Source organism: Pteropus alecto, unplaced genomic scaffold (assembly GCF_000325575.1).
Source record: "Pteropus alecto unplaced genomic scaffold, ASM32557v1 scaffold146, whole genome shotgun sequence".
Lineage (NCBI taxonomy): Eukaryota > Metazoa > Chordata > Mammalia > Chiroptera > Pteropodidae > Pteropus > Pteropus alecto.
Genome location: NW_006442107.1, coordinates 10,692,933 through 10,707,376, shown reverse-complemented (window position 1 = coordinate 10,707,376; position 14,444 = coordinate 10,692,933). Strand labels below are relative to the sequence as shown.

General features: G+C 35.9%; 1 pseudogene; it reads left to right on the top strand.

The window, feature by feature from the left end:
• Nucleotides 1–12,404: 12,404 nt before the first annotated feature.
• LOC112469459 lies at nt 12,405–12,523 on the top strand (annotated as a pseudogene).
• The last annotated feature ends 1,921 nt before the right edge of the window (nt 12,524–14,444 follow it).

The window sequence follows — 14,444 nt, the reverse complement described above, 5'->3', positions numbered from 1 at the left end:
CATTGAAAAGATCCACCACAGCTGAGAAAGGCACAGCAAGTGTGTGTGTAGGGGAGGCGGGGTAGGCGGGTAGGGGGGTGAGGATTGCTGCCCACATCTTTGTTTTAGAAATATCACCTTTCTCTTGGTGAGAACTGTTGATTAGTTACACAGGAGAAACTGAAGTTCGGGAAACATTTCAGAGGATGACTGTAACAGATGATTTTTGTTCAGTGCTTACTATATGCCACACTGTATTCCAAGCCTGCTAAATGTGTTAGTACCTTAAATTCCTGAAACAATTTTATAAGTGAATATTTTTGTTATCTCTGTTTTATATAAAAGGAACTGGGAGTCCAGAGACTTAAGTAATTCGACCTAAGAGATAACAGGCCATTTGGCTCCAGATTCGTGTTTTTTAATCACCACAAGTTGATCAGGGTCCATATGAAAGGAGCCTACAGAAAACAGAGAAAAGGGAGATCTGTGCTTGACTAAGAAAAATTTTAGAACTATGATCTTTTTTTGTGAGATCTGGTAAATAGTGTGGCTAAAAGGTTAGGAGTAGAAGGAAAGATAGAGTAAGGGTTTAACTGGTTGAGATTTGGACTTCTGTAGGACATGTATAGACAGTTAAGCATCATTAACTTTTGGTGAAAGTTGAAACCATAGAAATTCATAAACTTGTCAAGAAAGAGAATGTATCACGAAAGGAATAGAAACATAAATTACATAAAAAATTTTAGGTAGATGGGAAACACGTGGAATAAAAAAATTTGGACATCCCCTCTAATTGTGAGTGTAACTCTCTTCCCTATCGGTTGTGCTGGTGAAGGTAGTTTGCCACCTGCTTTCATCGTAGTCCAGAATTTTGACAATTGCTTCTCACTGAATTCATCACTACAAATGAAAGTAAGACTCCACGGCCAAAGGCCTAGAACTGTTGAGAAATACTTAATTATCTTAAAATCTCTACAGCCTGGGGAACATAATGGTTAATGGGCTAATCAGATAAAAGGTATAGAATTTTAAATAGTAGAGACTGTATTACTAGAGTAGATTGTCACTGCATTGGAGATGATAAAACCCGAGTGCATAAACGGTGACTAGAGCATACCTTCAGCATTCATAAATCAATACTTGATAAAATGTACTCATGTATAACTAAGGAGATTTCTGTATGGTAGGTTGAATTAACTGATTATAGTATACTACAGGCCTCAGTGGGATTATGGGCAAGGTTTTAATTCATAAAAAAGAGTTGGAGCTGGACATTGCTTTATAAGAAGCTGTAGTATAGGTAGCCCAAAATTTAAAGTTGTGAGCTACATACCATAGTGTAAATTGGAAAGATGCTAAGGCTGCATCACAAGTAGAAATGTGAATTAGGCTGAGGAAATTTTCTACAGGGTCCCTAGAATCAATCAAGTTTACAAAGTTGAAGGATTTCTGGTCTTTGGAGAACACTGCCATATTTCTGGCAAGAAAAAAGGAAAGAGAAGCACTTGGAAAGCTAGCCTAGAGAAGCAGGTTAATGAGGAGCAGGGCCTGTGAGCTTGGAAATCCTTAAATAAAGACTATGGGAATTATGAGCCTAGGAAGGGACTCTCTGATCATACTTCCTTGGACCTTATCTACCTGGAGGTCTTTCTAATACCCCGTATAAAATATTGGTCATTATTGGCATGTTGGCTAATGTCACAGTGGAGATATTATATAGGACAATCACTGGAAGGCCCTGACAGTTTAAGGGAAAGTATGTTATGCTGTCACTTCATTTAAATGTTCTAGAACTAAAGTGTAAAAACTATTTCAGACCATATTAAAATCACTTTTGTAAAATAATTTTATGGTATATCTTTCATTCTCTGTTTATCTCTTATATGAAATCATCCCCAACTATGCCAGTGGAAAAATGTCTTCTGTGCTGAATCCTTGTAACAGTCATTGTCTTCAACATAGTCCTAGAATGTTTGTGTATGAACAACTCTTGGAGAACATATAATTAAACATTATCTCCCAGATTCTAAAGCCAGAAACAAGACATTTGAAATAAATGTCTCCAATTCAAATAATGTTAGCCTGAAGATCCTGCTATGTAACTAACATGAACAAATCAGAAGAATGAAATGGTGTGACGTGGGCAGGCAACAATGAGTGGTGTGAGATGCTGTGCAGTACTACATGGGGAGAGTGGTAGGGCATGGCCACTAGTAACCAGAGTAAGAAAGGATTAGAATAGCATACTGAAGAACTGTCCTAATATGTGGTGGAGAGCATACACAACTATTAACTGATTAAAACTTAGATATTATTAGAAAGATAATTCTGCAGACAATAGGAAAGAGGGGATCTGAAGATTTGGTTGTGAGACTGATGCAATATTCTTGATAAATGACAATAAATTCTGACCTAAGATAATTACCTCATGCTTTTTACTATCAAGCGTCTTATATTGTCTCTATTGTAAGTTTGTTTTGCTTCTGTAGTTAGAGTCTAATTCATTAAAGATAAGAACATGGTCTTCCTTTGAGCATAGGATGAGAGTTAGTAGATCATTTTATCTAAATGTGTGAGCACATGCTAGCTTTGGGCAGGTCATATGATAAAAAGTACTCAAATTTTATTCTAATACATATCCAAGTTCCAATACATACTAAATTTAGAATATTATGTAAGTCATTTAAATTTGGGGAGTTTTAATATCTTCAATTAAAAAATATGAGAATTGTATTTTATATACTCTAAAATCCTTTCCAACTTTAATGTTTTATCATTTTGGTTCCTGTAAACTCTGTCTCCAAACTCCTGCTCAAACACATTGTTTGAATATCGTGATACCATCAACCATGGCTTCTGCACTCTTGCCAAGTTTACAGTTCTGATAAAGAAGATTCATGTTGTTCAGAGGCTTTAAGTTTCAAAGTGATTCATATTTTCCAGATTGTCCGCTATACTGCAGAGTCCTAAATGGCCTCCTCAAATTCTAAAATAATGCATTTACATGAAGAACAATCACCCTTCAATTGCATATACATTGAGAAGAAAATGATATAATTATCATTTAATTTTTGTCATCTCAAACTTTCATTTAATATATTTTGAGTACTTCAGATTATTTGCAAGATGGGAAAAGTGAATTGCAACAAAGTGTCTATTTCTATCTGTGGTTTGTATATTTTTGTAATTATTGTCATTAGAATCAACATGCTTCTTCCTGAATACTAGAGCAAATAAAAAAGGGCTTCTGGAGAAAAGGAAGGAATGTTTCCTTGTTACTGTGAATAGCAAGATTAAAATACTTCGTCTCCTGCTGTTCATATGTCCTTCTTATTACCTAGTCATAGAAAAGTAAAAGATCAGTCTGGAAATACTCTTTTACTGTGGCATGTTTGCTTTCCTGAGTAAAAACTGTTTAGATGGGAGACCAACAGAACTGGGATGCCTTTATTACTGGGGAGTTACTCATTTCCACTGAGAATTGATCACATCCACAACTAATAGCCATGTATTTTAGGAGTATTTCTAGTGGATGTTCCAGAATTTGACTTACTTTTCATTTACATTTTTTCTCCCTCAACATTTTAAAAATTATCGGTGGGAATTTCAGGCATTAGATAACATGATAGCTATGTACATGTAAATGATAGAAATTGAAAAAAAATTACAGCTGCAGTTAAATCTTTGAATATGAAAGATGAGATTCGTTTTTTAAAAGGCTGAGAAAGGAGAGGTGACCTGCCTGTTGGTAGTTCCTGGGAACGATATTTAATGGGGGTGAGAAACCTAGGAGGATAGGCTTGGGCAAGTCACTTTCATTCTCTAAGTCTTAGTTTCTTTGTAAATGAAGAAATTTGAGCAAGATTTTTTCTAGTATATATATATATAAATGCACAGATTCCCAACCATGGAGTTAACCCCTGAACAATGAAGGTTTGAACTGCGCAAGTTAATTGGTATGTTTGATGTTGGAGTAAGCAGGTAAAATGGCCCCCAAAGATGTCCATATCCTAGAATTATATTAGATTACAAGACAAAGAAAAATTACATTTGCAGAGGGATTTAAATTTCCTAATCAGTTGACCTTGAGATAGGGAGATTATCCTGGATTGTCAGAGTAGGTTTAATGTAATCCTAAGGGTCCTTATAAATGGAAAGGGAGGCAGGAGAGAGAATTAGAGGGATGGCAGTTTGAGAAAGACCCAAATTTCTCTTGTGGCTTTAGAGATGAAAGAAGGGGGCCACAAATCGAGGATTGCAACAGCCTCTAGAAGCTGGAAAAGGCAAGGAAACAGTTCTCCCTTAAAGGCCCCCGAAATGAACACAGCCCTGTTGACATCTTGATTTTAGACCAGCGATACCCATTTCAGACTTCTGACCTCTAAAACTTCAAGATAATAAAATTATGTTGTTTTTAAGCCACTATGTGGTAATTTGTTATAAAATCACCAGAAAATTAATATGTTAAAGCATGAATTGTTTCAAATGTTAAAGTAAGTTATTTTATAAACTAAATAAAGGAACTTGAAATGGTTAATAATTTTTCTTACAAGAATATGTTTTATCACAATCATGATTAGATAGCCATTTATATAAATAATTATCATTTGATCTGACATTTTTGGTTTATTCATCAACATACAAATTTAACAATGCTTAAAAATGTCATCACTGCTATACTGGGGAAAAATTGGCACAAAAATCATCCCTAAAGTAGTTCTTCCACTTCTAAAGAAGATACAATTAATTCATTTGCAGGTAAGTTAATTTTAAAAATATGTTAATCTCCAAACTTTGTAGGTAACTCAATAACCAAGGAATGATGTAAATAAACTTTCAAAACATAATAAATGAGTCAATTTTTTCTTCCCAGTGTCATGATCATCTATGAGACATAGTTACTACGAATGAGGACAAAGTCAGTTTCCTTTACCAAGTCAGTCCCGCTTCTCTGAGAGGATTTTACAGAGTCAATGCTCACATTCTTACCCTCCTTCTAATGTTGACTAAATATTAAGAGCATCGACTGAAGCTACTGCATTAAAAAAAATAAGGCAGGAAGACTGAGTTTTTATGGAGACAGCAGCCCTGAGACTTTCCAATGAGCTTCCCAAGATACTTCCAAATTTGGAGATTGGGAGGAAAGAAACCCTATCTCCATTTCATGGTGACTGTTGACTAGTGAAGGGGAATGACTTAGCCAAAATCACAGTTACCTAAGTAAGACTCAGTGCCTGAAATAAGAATCAGAATCTTACAAATTAACCCTCAAATTTTCCTTGTACATCCTCATCTTTTTTCACAGGAAGATAAAAAAAAAAACCTCTTTCTCATTCACAAAATAATGTTGCCAATATAAGTTGAAATGAGTCGTAAAAACAGACCTTTTAAACAAAATTTACAATAGCATCAAAATGAATGAAATACTTAGGAAAAGAAATGAAGCAAAGAAGTAAAACTTGTATGCTGAAAATTACAAATTATTGCTAAAAGAAATTAACAAGGCACAAATAACTGGAAACATGTACTCATCAATGAATTAGGAGATGTAATGTTAAAATAATAATAGTCAAATGATCTCCAAATTTGATGCGATCCTTATTAAAATCTCAACAGCTTTTTAAAATAATAATAATAAAAAATCCTAAAATTCATATGGAATCTCAAGTGACTCCAATTAGCCAAAACAATCTTTAACAAAATAAAGTTGGAGAAATCAAACTTTCTGAATTCAAAACTTATTACAAAGCTGTAGCAATCAAAATAGTGTGGCACTGGCATAAAGACAGCCATAGAATAGAAAGCGAATAGAAGAAGAGACTAGGAAGAGAATAAAGGATACAGAAATAAATTCTGGGATATATGGTCAATAGATTTGTTGGCAAGGGTGCCAAAAGATCATTTAATGGGGAAACAATGGTCTTTTCAACTAATGGTACTGGATAACTGACAATCCACAGCAAAAGAATGAAGTTCGATCTTTATCTAACAGCATACAAGAAAATTAACTCAAAATGGATCAAAGCCCAAGTATAAAACTTAAAACTTTAAAACTCTTAAAAGAAAACATAGGGAAAACATTTCATGGCATTGGGTTTGATGATGATATCTTAGATAGAATCTGAAAGACGCAGATGACAACAAAAAATAGATAACTGGATTACAATATTAAAAAGAACTGTACATCAAAGGACACTATCTAAAGAGTGCTAATGCACCCTACTGAGCAGGAGAAAATATTTGCAAGTCATATATCTGAAAAGGCAATAATATCAGAATATATAAAGAATTTATATAACCCAAACAACAAAACAAACAAACCAATTCAAAACTGAGCAAAAGATATGAATAAACATTTATTCAGAGAAGATATGCAAATGTCCAGAAAGCACCTGAAAAGATGCTCAGCCATTTTAGCAATTAAGAAAATGCAAATCAAAACTGCAATTAGATATTACTTCACACATATTAGAATGACTATTAAAAAAAAATGGGAAAAAAAGTGTTAAAGAGGATGTGGACAAATTGAAATCCTTCTGCATTGCTGGTGGGAATGTTGTTAGGTAGCTGGTCAGACATGAGTATTGGGGGAACAAAGGTATTGGGGCCCAGCCTAGAGACTGCCCAAAGAACACCTTACTGCAGTTAGAGAATTCCTCCTGCATCCCCCGAGAGAAAGGACAGTAGGGTCCTAATCTTAGCTGGCCTATACCAGCTACAGACAGCTGCACAGAAAAGTACCAGCCTAACCTGCCTATTATAATCTAACGCTCATTTTACTGGCAATATAACACCATGTTTATGCCTGGAAGTTCATGAATTTAATTATAACAGACTTAATTCTGGGTAAGTGCATGTGCAATAGGCAGAGTGTTATATAACAGCCAAGTGTCAATCAAAATGACCTAATTTTCCAATCACTTAAGAATGCCTTTGGAAACAACCATCATGGTTCAAATATAATTCAGAGATTACCACTTCTGCGGGGTTGTTACAGCTCTCTCTTCACTGATATCAGATGCTTTCTTGGAGTGTGCTTTGTCTTTCATAAATAAAATTTTAATAAATCTTTTCTAAATCTCACTGACCTATGATTCTTCACTGTGTCAGGGAGGAAGAATGGAGGAAAATGCTAATTACACTTCTGCGCCATTATCCACCATCCCCCTCCGTTGGGGTGACACCAAAGTTCAAATAGCCCCCAATGGTAACAATGTGAAATAGTGCAGTTGCTATGGAAAATAGTTTGGTGGTTCCTCAAAAATGAAGCATAGAATTATTATGTGATCCAGAAATTCTACTCCTAAGTACATACCTAAAATAATTGAAAGAGGGAGTAAATTGATCCTTGTACACCAATTTTTCACAAAGCATTTTTCAGAAAGGCCAAAAGGTAGAATCAACCTAAGTATCCATCAACAGATGAATGGGTGAACAAAATGTGGTATATACATACATACAATGAAATATTATTCAGCCATGTAAATGAATGAAATTTGTATATATGCTATCATAAGAGTAGATCTTGAAAACATTGTATAAAATAAAGCAAGCCAGACACAAAAGGATAAGTAGTGTACTATTGCACTTCAATGAGGTACCTAGAATAGCCCAGTGCATAAAGACAAAGCAAAATTGAGGTTACCAGCTGTCAATGGGAGGGAGATATTGGGAATTATTATTTAATGGATATAGCATTTCTGCTTGTAATGATAAAAAAAAAAGTTCTGGAAATGTATAGGAGTCATGGTTATACAATACTGTGAATGTATTTAATTGTGCACTTAAAAATGGTTAAAATGGTAAATTTTGCTATATATGTTACCGTAATAAAAAAAAATGCACAAAAAATGCCAGTTTGAAACCTTTAAGTAATAACAAAATTGTAGAATTTACCTGTATTAATCTTTACAATATAGTATGAAGATGTTATTATTATTATACTCATTTAAAAATTTTTGAAACAGAGGTTAAATAACTTGCCAAAAGTCACATAGTAAATATATGCGTGGAAGGAGAGTCTCAGATTTGAATCCACAAAATCTGGCTTCAGATCCATGTTCTTATGTTGCTTCCTAAATCATCCTGATGCTTTTCAAATTATTGCCTAATTGTAAAAAAAAAATTCAAATGTAATAACAGTTTAATGATTTATTCTAAAATGCGATATTTTCAGAACCAATACAGTTTTAGCTGTATTATTTCCTGGAGACTCATTGTAGGGTTTAGATTTCAATTCAATAACTCACTAGGAAAACTGGCTATGTGTCTCTAGCATTAGCTTTCCCTTCTCCTGTCATACAAGGTCTTTGTAGAGGGCAGTAAAATAATACATGTAGGACCAATGCCCTGGGAAAGGTAAGGAACTAGATGACTTTTCATTCAACCTTCCCTTTACTCCTCACAAGACTGGGACCCCCATTGTAGCCCTAGGCCTTTCCAAATCTGCTTTATGCAAGGAATGTCTGTGTGGATTTTTCAGATAAGTTGAAGCCCAAATTTATAAGTCTTTAAAACCAGTCCAGTCAGAGCTTGTGGAAAAGTAGTTTCCGAAAGCATTTGTCTGTGACTCTGCATTCTCTAAAATGATATGCAAATCTTGGCAAAGTAACTTTCTTCCTGGGGGAGTCACTTTTTCATCCTGTAGTAAGAAATTTAACTTTTTTAAAAATCAGATTTTTCTAACTCCCAAACCTTTGATTCTGTGACCTGCACATGACTTCAGAGAGCGGTGAGCCTTCTTGAGAACAGACATGTGTCATGTCTGTATTACAGATGGCTCCTGCATCCTGTGTCATTTGATATTTCTCTCTGTTCTGCAGTTAGGTGGCTCAGATTTTTAATTAAAAGATTCATTTCTATGGCAGCTTTTATAAAGCAAATATCTGCATATGAAGGAAAGAAGAGAGAACAGAAGGAGGAGGGAACACGGTCTGCTTTCCACCAGATACTGAAATGTTCCACTAATCTTTTTCGCACCTTGTGGAGTTTCAATTTTCCCTTAAAATGTGGATTAAACAAAGTTGCCAAAAAACATATGCTTTTGTGTCAAACATTTCACTTATTTGGGAGGTTGAAAGCAGCTTGAGAGTGTTCACTGTCGTTGCCTGAGAAAATGGAGCAGGGTGCTTTGGGCTTTTTATTGGAACCTTCTCCCTGAGGCTGAGGTGTGGACATTGGAAATGTGGCATGGGACAGTAGGCTGCAAGGACACCTTCAGTGGTTACTCCCAAAGGACAGAAGATAGGTCCAGTTGGGACTGGATACTGGCCATACCATCATAAAATGATAAGATCACTGGTTTGTGATCTTATCAGATTACACAACGCATCAGAGCTGGGATGAGTCAGACTTGATATAGCAGACCCTCCAGGACAAATTCATCTGTTGTAGGCAAATAGTTAAGATAGTGGGAAGCTTTCTGCTGCATGCCCACCAGCCTGGCTCTTCTGCTTACTCTCTCATTAAGAATTCAATCATGCTATTTCGTGGAAAGAGACTTGTAAATATGGCACATAGGAAGTGGGAGGACAAAGAGTTGTGGGTCCTAGCACAGATGTTTCAGGAACTTGACTGCTATGGTTTGTCCTAACTTGCCAAGAACCCTAAAGGTTGACTGTTAAATGACTTGGGTTTAACAATCTTGCAGTTTAGCAACAGGCAAGGGAAACAATTGTTTTGATTCTTATCACAGATACCTAAGGTAGTAATTCTTTGCAAATTACTAGATTTGGGATTTTGAGAAATTAATCTCTCTGAACCTCATCTGCTTCATTTTTCAAGTAATATGATATGCCTAACCTATGTTTTGCCCAGGTATGTTTTATAGTAAAATAAAATATATATGTCTAAGTGATTATCACCTGACAAATGTTTTCTCTTAGTTCCTTCATTAGATTAATGTGAGTAATAGTAATAGCAATTATTCATATGGTATTCACTATTTCTTAAACTAGAGTTTTTAGATAAATCATGTCACATAATCTTGACCCATTCACTCTATAAATTAGGTAGTAGTGTTCCCATTTCACAGATAAAATCAAAACTCTCTGAAACCTAAAATAATTTGCCCTAGGTTATTCCAGTAATACTTGACAGAAGAAGAAGGAGGAGGAGGAGGAGAAAAAGAAGAAAAAGAAATAATAATCAAAGCTCTTAGTTGAGTTCCAAGTCATGTTCTTTCTAATTTATCTTGTCATTGACAATGGAGTAATGTTTTATTCAGTCATTACTTCCTCAATTTATTGAGCATATTATATTTCCAAGTTATTTGAATATAATGAATATCAAAATCCCTTCTCCTGGCCCCCATTAATATCAGAATGTCTTTGATGAATTCATAAACAAAAAATACAATTATTAAATTGCTTGCAAGTCAAGAAACATTGAATTAGCTTCTCTATTCTGCCTTTGATATATAACACTACTTACTTTAATAAATGCTTATGTATTAACTCATTTATTCTAGAAACAATTAGAGCACAGAATCTAGAGTTAGACTCTCTAGAATTGAGTCACGGCTCCTCCCTTGTAGACTTTGAACAAGTTACTCGACTGTTTCATAACTCAGTATGTCATCTGTAAATTGGAAAAGTACAGTACTGAAGGATTATTATGAGGATTTAATGACTATGCGCAGTCCTTAGAACAGTTTCTAGTATATGGAGAGTGTTGTAGAAGCATCAGCTATTTCCCTTTTGCATCAGTGGATTGAGATCTACCTTCGGAGTATAGTTATGATGGGCACATTGCCCTGTCCAAATTTCATCCTCGGCTTCCTATAAATAGCAGCTATTATTGCCTACATTAACCTGCAAGGGAACTAATTTCTTTCATGAAATTATGTCATTAGAGCCCTATTCTCTTTTTTTCAAGAAGACTTTTCATTCTTCTAGAGTCCCAAGGGGAGATGAATAGGAAGCTGAGTTACATATGAAGTTTCTAATAACCTTAGTTTAGAAAAAGATGTATAGGAAAGAGTAAGTGGACTTCAGACGGAGTAAGTAAGAGGCCAGGGTCAGGAGGAAGCATTTTGTTATGTGGTAGGCCACACTAAAACACACCCTTGCTGTCTCCAAGAATTTGTCTCTGATTTGTCTAAGGGGAAGAACTTGCATCATCATGATTCATTTCATCATCATCTCTGTATGGAAGGCAAGATGTCTGTCTTTCCAGCATTGCCCTTTTTCCTGAGATCCAGGTTCTGGTGTCTAGCCTCTTCTTGGAAGCCTCTCAGACACAATAAACCCACAATTCCAAAATGAACTAATGACATCCATCCTCAAACTCACTCCTGATTCTGTGTTCCTCCTTCAGGAAACGGTACCATCATTCACTGTAACACAAACCAGAAACCTGGGTGTCAACTTGAAATTTTCTCTCAGTCCCCTTTATTTATAAGATTTTTATTTTGATAAATATTTGGCTTTTTACCTCCTTGTCTCCATTTGTGTTGCTCTAAATTTATTCATAAATTCATATATCTCATTTGGATTACTGTAATAGATTGCAAATTCTTCACCTTTTATTCTGCTGCTGCCCACACCTAGTGTAACAGAGTAACAAATATAGAGGTCATGGTTTGAATATACCCTTGACCAAACAATCAGAGTCATGTAACCAAAACTTAAAACTATCCTGATTTCCCCTGCAAATATTGACTGTGACCTTAAACAAAACTTAAGCTTTCTTAATGTCTGTGCGACTTATAGCTTTCCGGCCAATCAGCTACAAACAAGTCAGCTTATACAGTAAAAAGGAATATAAGTTTCTAGTAACCAATTGTAATGAAAAATGTACTTCCTTATTCATGCTTTATAAACTAAGCTGTAACTACTGAAAGCTGAGCTTGTAACTACTTTCCATTTGAAGTGTCCCTGTTTATGAACAGTTTGTATCTCGCCCAATAAAATATTCATATTATTTTCTTTTGACACTGCCTTCTTCTACACTGTCATAGAAAGTCTTTCTTAATATAAATATAATTATGCCACTGTTCTGTTTACATACTGCATATATTAAGGTTGAAATGCCATGACATTGACCACAAAGCTTCTCCAGGCCTGTTGCCTGCCTTTCTACTACATCTTGTCTCCTAGTCAAGTACATGAACTAAAAACTAAATTCAGTTCTAAGTTTTCAAAGTGCTCCTAATCTCTGGCCCTTTGCATGTACTGTGTCTGTTCTGAGGAATGTTTAATTTCCAGTCTCTGCTCATCTTCTAGTACTTAATACATGGCCCAGGAGATACTTCTTCTATTTATTGTTCCTTCCATTATCTTCACAGAAGTCTAAGCACCTGATTCACATTTCTCCTTGGCTCTCTCTCCTACTGGACCACAAAGCTTCTTGAGGGAAGAGATGGGTATAACTTCCATTTGGTATCTCATAAACTTAACACAGTGTCTGGTTTAAAATAAATCTCAGTCTATGGCCATGCCATCTTGAAAAAGCCCGATCCTGTCTGATCTCGGAAGCTAAGCAGGGTCGGGCCTGGTTAGTAGTTGGATGGGAGACCACCTAGGAAGACCAGGTGCTGTAGGCATAAAAAATAAGAGATTGTAAACTGACAAGGTCCTTGCAATCTCTGAGGTCAATCAAGGGTTGCCTCGCCTAAAAAAAAAAAAAAAATCTTGATTAATAGATAAACAAGTATCACATGAGAGTAAGTGGTTTGGAGCTACGTTATCAGCTGGAGAGATGCTTCAGGCAAAAGTATCCTCTGCTTTCTACTCAGAAAAGTTCAAAACAGATAAGAAAATATGTCCCAAGGAGCAGACAGGCAGTACTATATATACTGACTATAATGTCATTAATAGGACAACCCATAGATAACAACGGAGGCAAGCAGTAGGTCATAAGGGGAAAGGTATATGAGGGATCTTCAAGAAGCATGTTTTCTATAGTCTCAGCTTAACTACGTATGTGACCTAAGGGCACCTCACTCTGCATTAAGACCTTTGCTTTAGCGGAGGGCTGGGTTTAGAGTAGTTGACATGCCATATCCATTCCACCCGATTCTATAAATTATTGGCAAAAATTATATAATCTTACCATGGTTTGAGTTTCATCTTGATTTACTATATCTCTATACCTTTAGTCTTTGAATTTAAAACACAATTTCAAAACATGCTGTGATGCTGGAGAATATCGCCTTTGGGGATTAAAATATAAGTCAATTTGTTGAGCATGTATTGTGTATTTAGTAGAAGCACCATAGTGTTTTAAGTATAGTGAACATTGAAAAAAAAAGTAGTACAAAATCCCAGTCTTAAACGACTGAAATCTAACTGAGGAAGTAAAATTGAAAGCAAGAAAGAAAAGAGACAAGATGTTCTCGGGCACTGACCTTGCTCAGTGGCTATAGTAATAGCCTGAAACACATGAGACGTCGGAGTTGTTGAGGAAGGCCTGATGGCAAAATCATAAATTTAATTGGACCTTAAAGTCTTCCATGAGTGGTGACAAAGGAGAACAGAATGTAATCAGGCACCAAGCCGAAAGTGGGTACTATCAAGTATTATTGTGGGTTGGAAGGCAAGGGGAGATCACATTTGGATTGCAGTGTGGAGATAGGCCTTACTGGAGGGAAACTTGGCCCCTGCTCCTCAGGGAGACTGGGATGGAAAAAGGGACTAGACTTGCAGATGGTTTAGAATTAAGCATATGCAACAAACAACACAACACAGAGGTGCTCCAGAGTGTGAGCAGAGTACCATGTGGAAACAAGGAGAATTCTACCATGAGAGATATAGATATAAGGAAGGGTGGTACCCACAATAATCTGCATGTTAATTCAGAATGCCAGTCTGTCCCCCTTCTTCCTGTGACCTCCCTTCCTTGGAAACCACAAATCTGGGGGGAGGGAAAAAAAACGCATGTAAACAGTATGAGTCACCCTTGCATTTCTGTATCATATTCGATGCTTCATCTCTCTCATCAACTACCTCATTGTCTGTCTGTTTGGGTCTAAGTCTACAAATAAAAAAATAAGAGTTCTGCCTCTCTGTCCAGGTCTCTGTTTATTCTAGAACGTATGCCCCTTTAAATAAAAAGGCTGGCACCTTACTACTTGTCTTCATGAGTGGTTTTATACTCCCAAACCAAAGACCTTCTTTTCCGTCTTTCTTTATTCTGGAAGCTACATCATTGAGAAGACACTCTCCGCTCAGTGAGCAATACTTCTACCCTGGCAGGAGACTCGACGGGTGTATATACTTTGTTTCCTTGCAGCCGAAATATCTGGGTTCTGGCTAAAAAAAAAACAAAGCAAATGGAACACTCATCTTATCTATTTATAGTTATAATGATTTACTCACTCAATAAAATTTAGATTTATCTAAATTAGATTCATCTAAATTCTCTTGTCTGTCATCTCTGTTAGAAAACATGGTCTTCTTTTTTGTTGATAAAGGAGCTGAGACTCAATTTATGGCCTGTTTACTCTCTTTCTCTGTCTCTCTGTC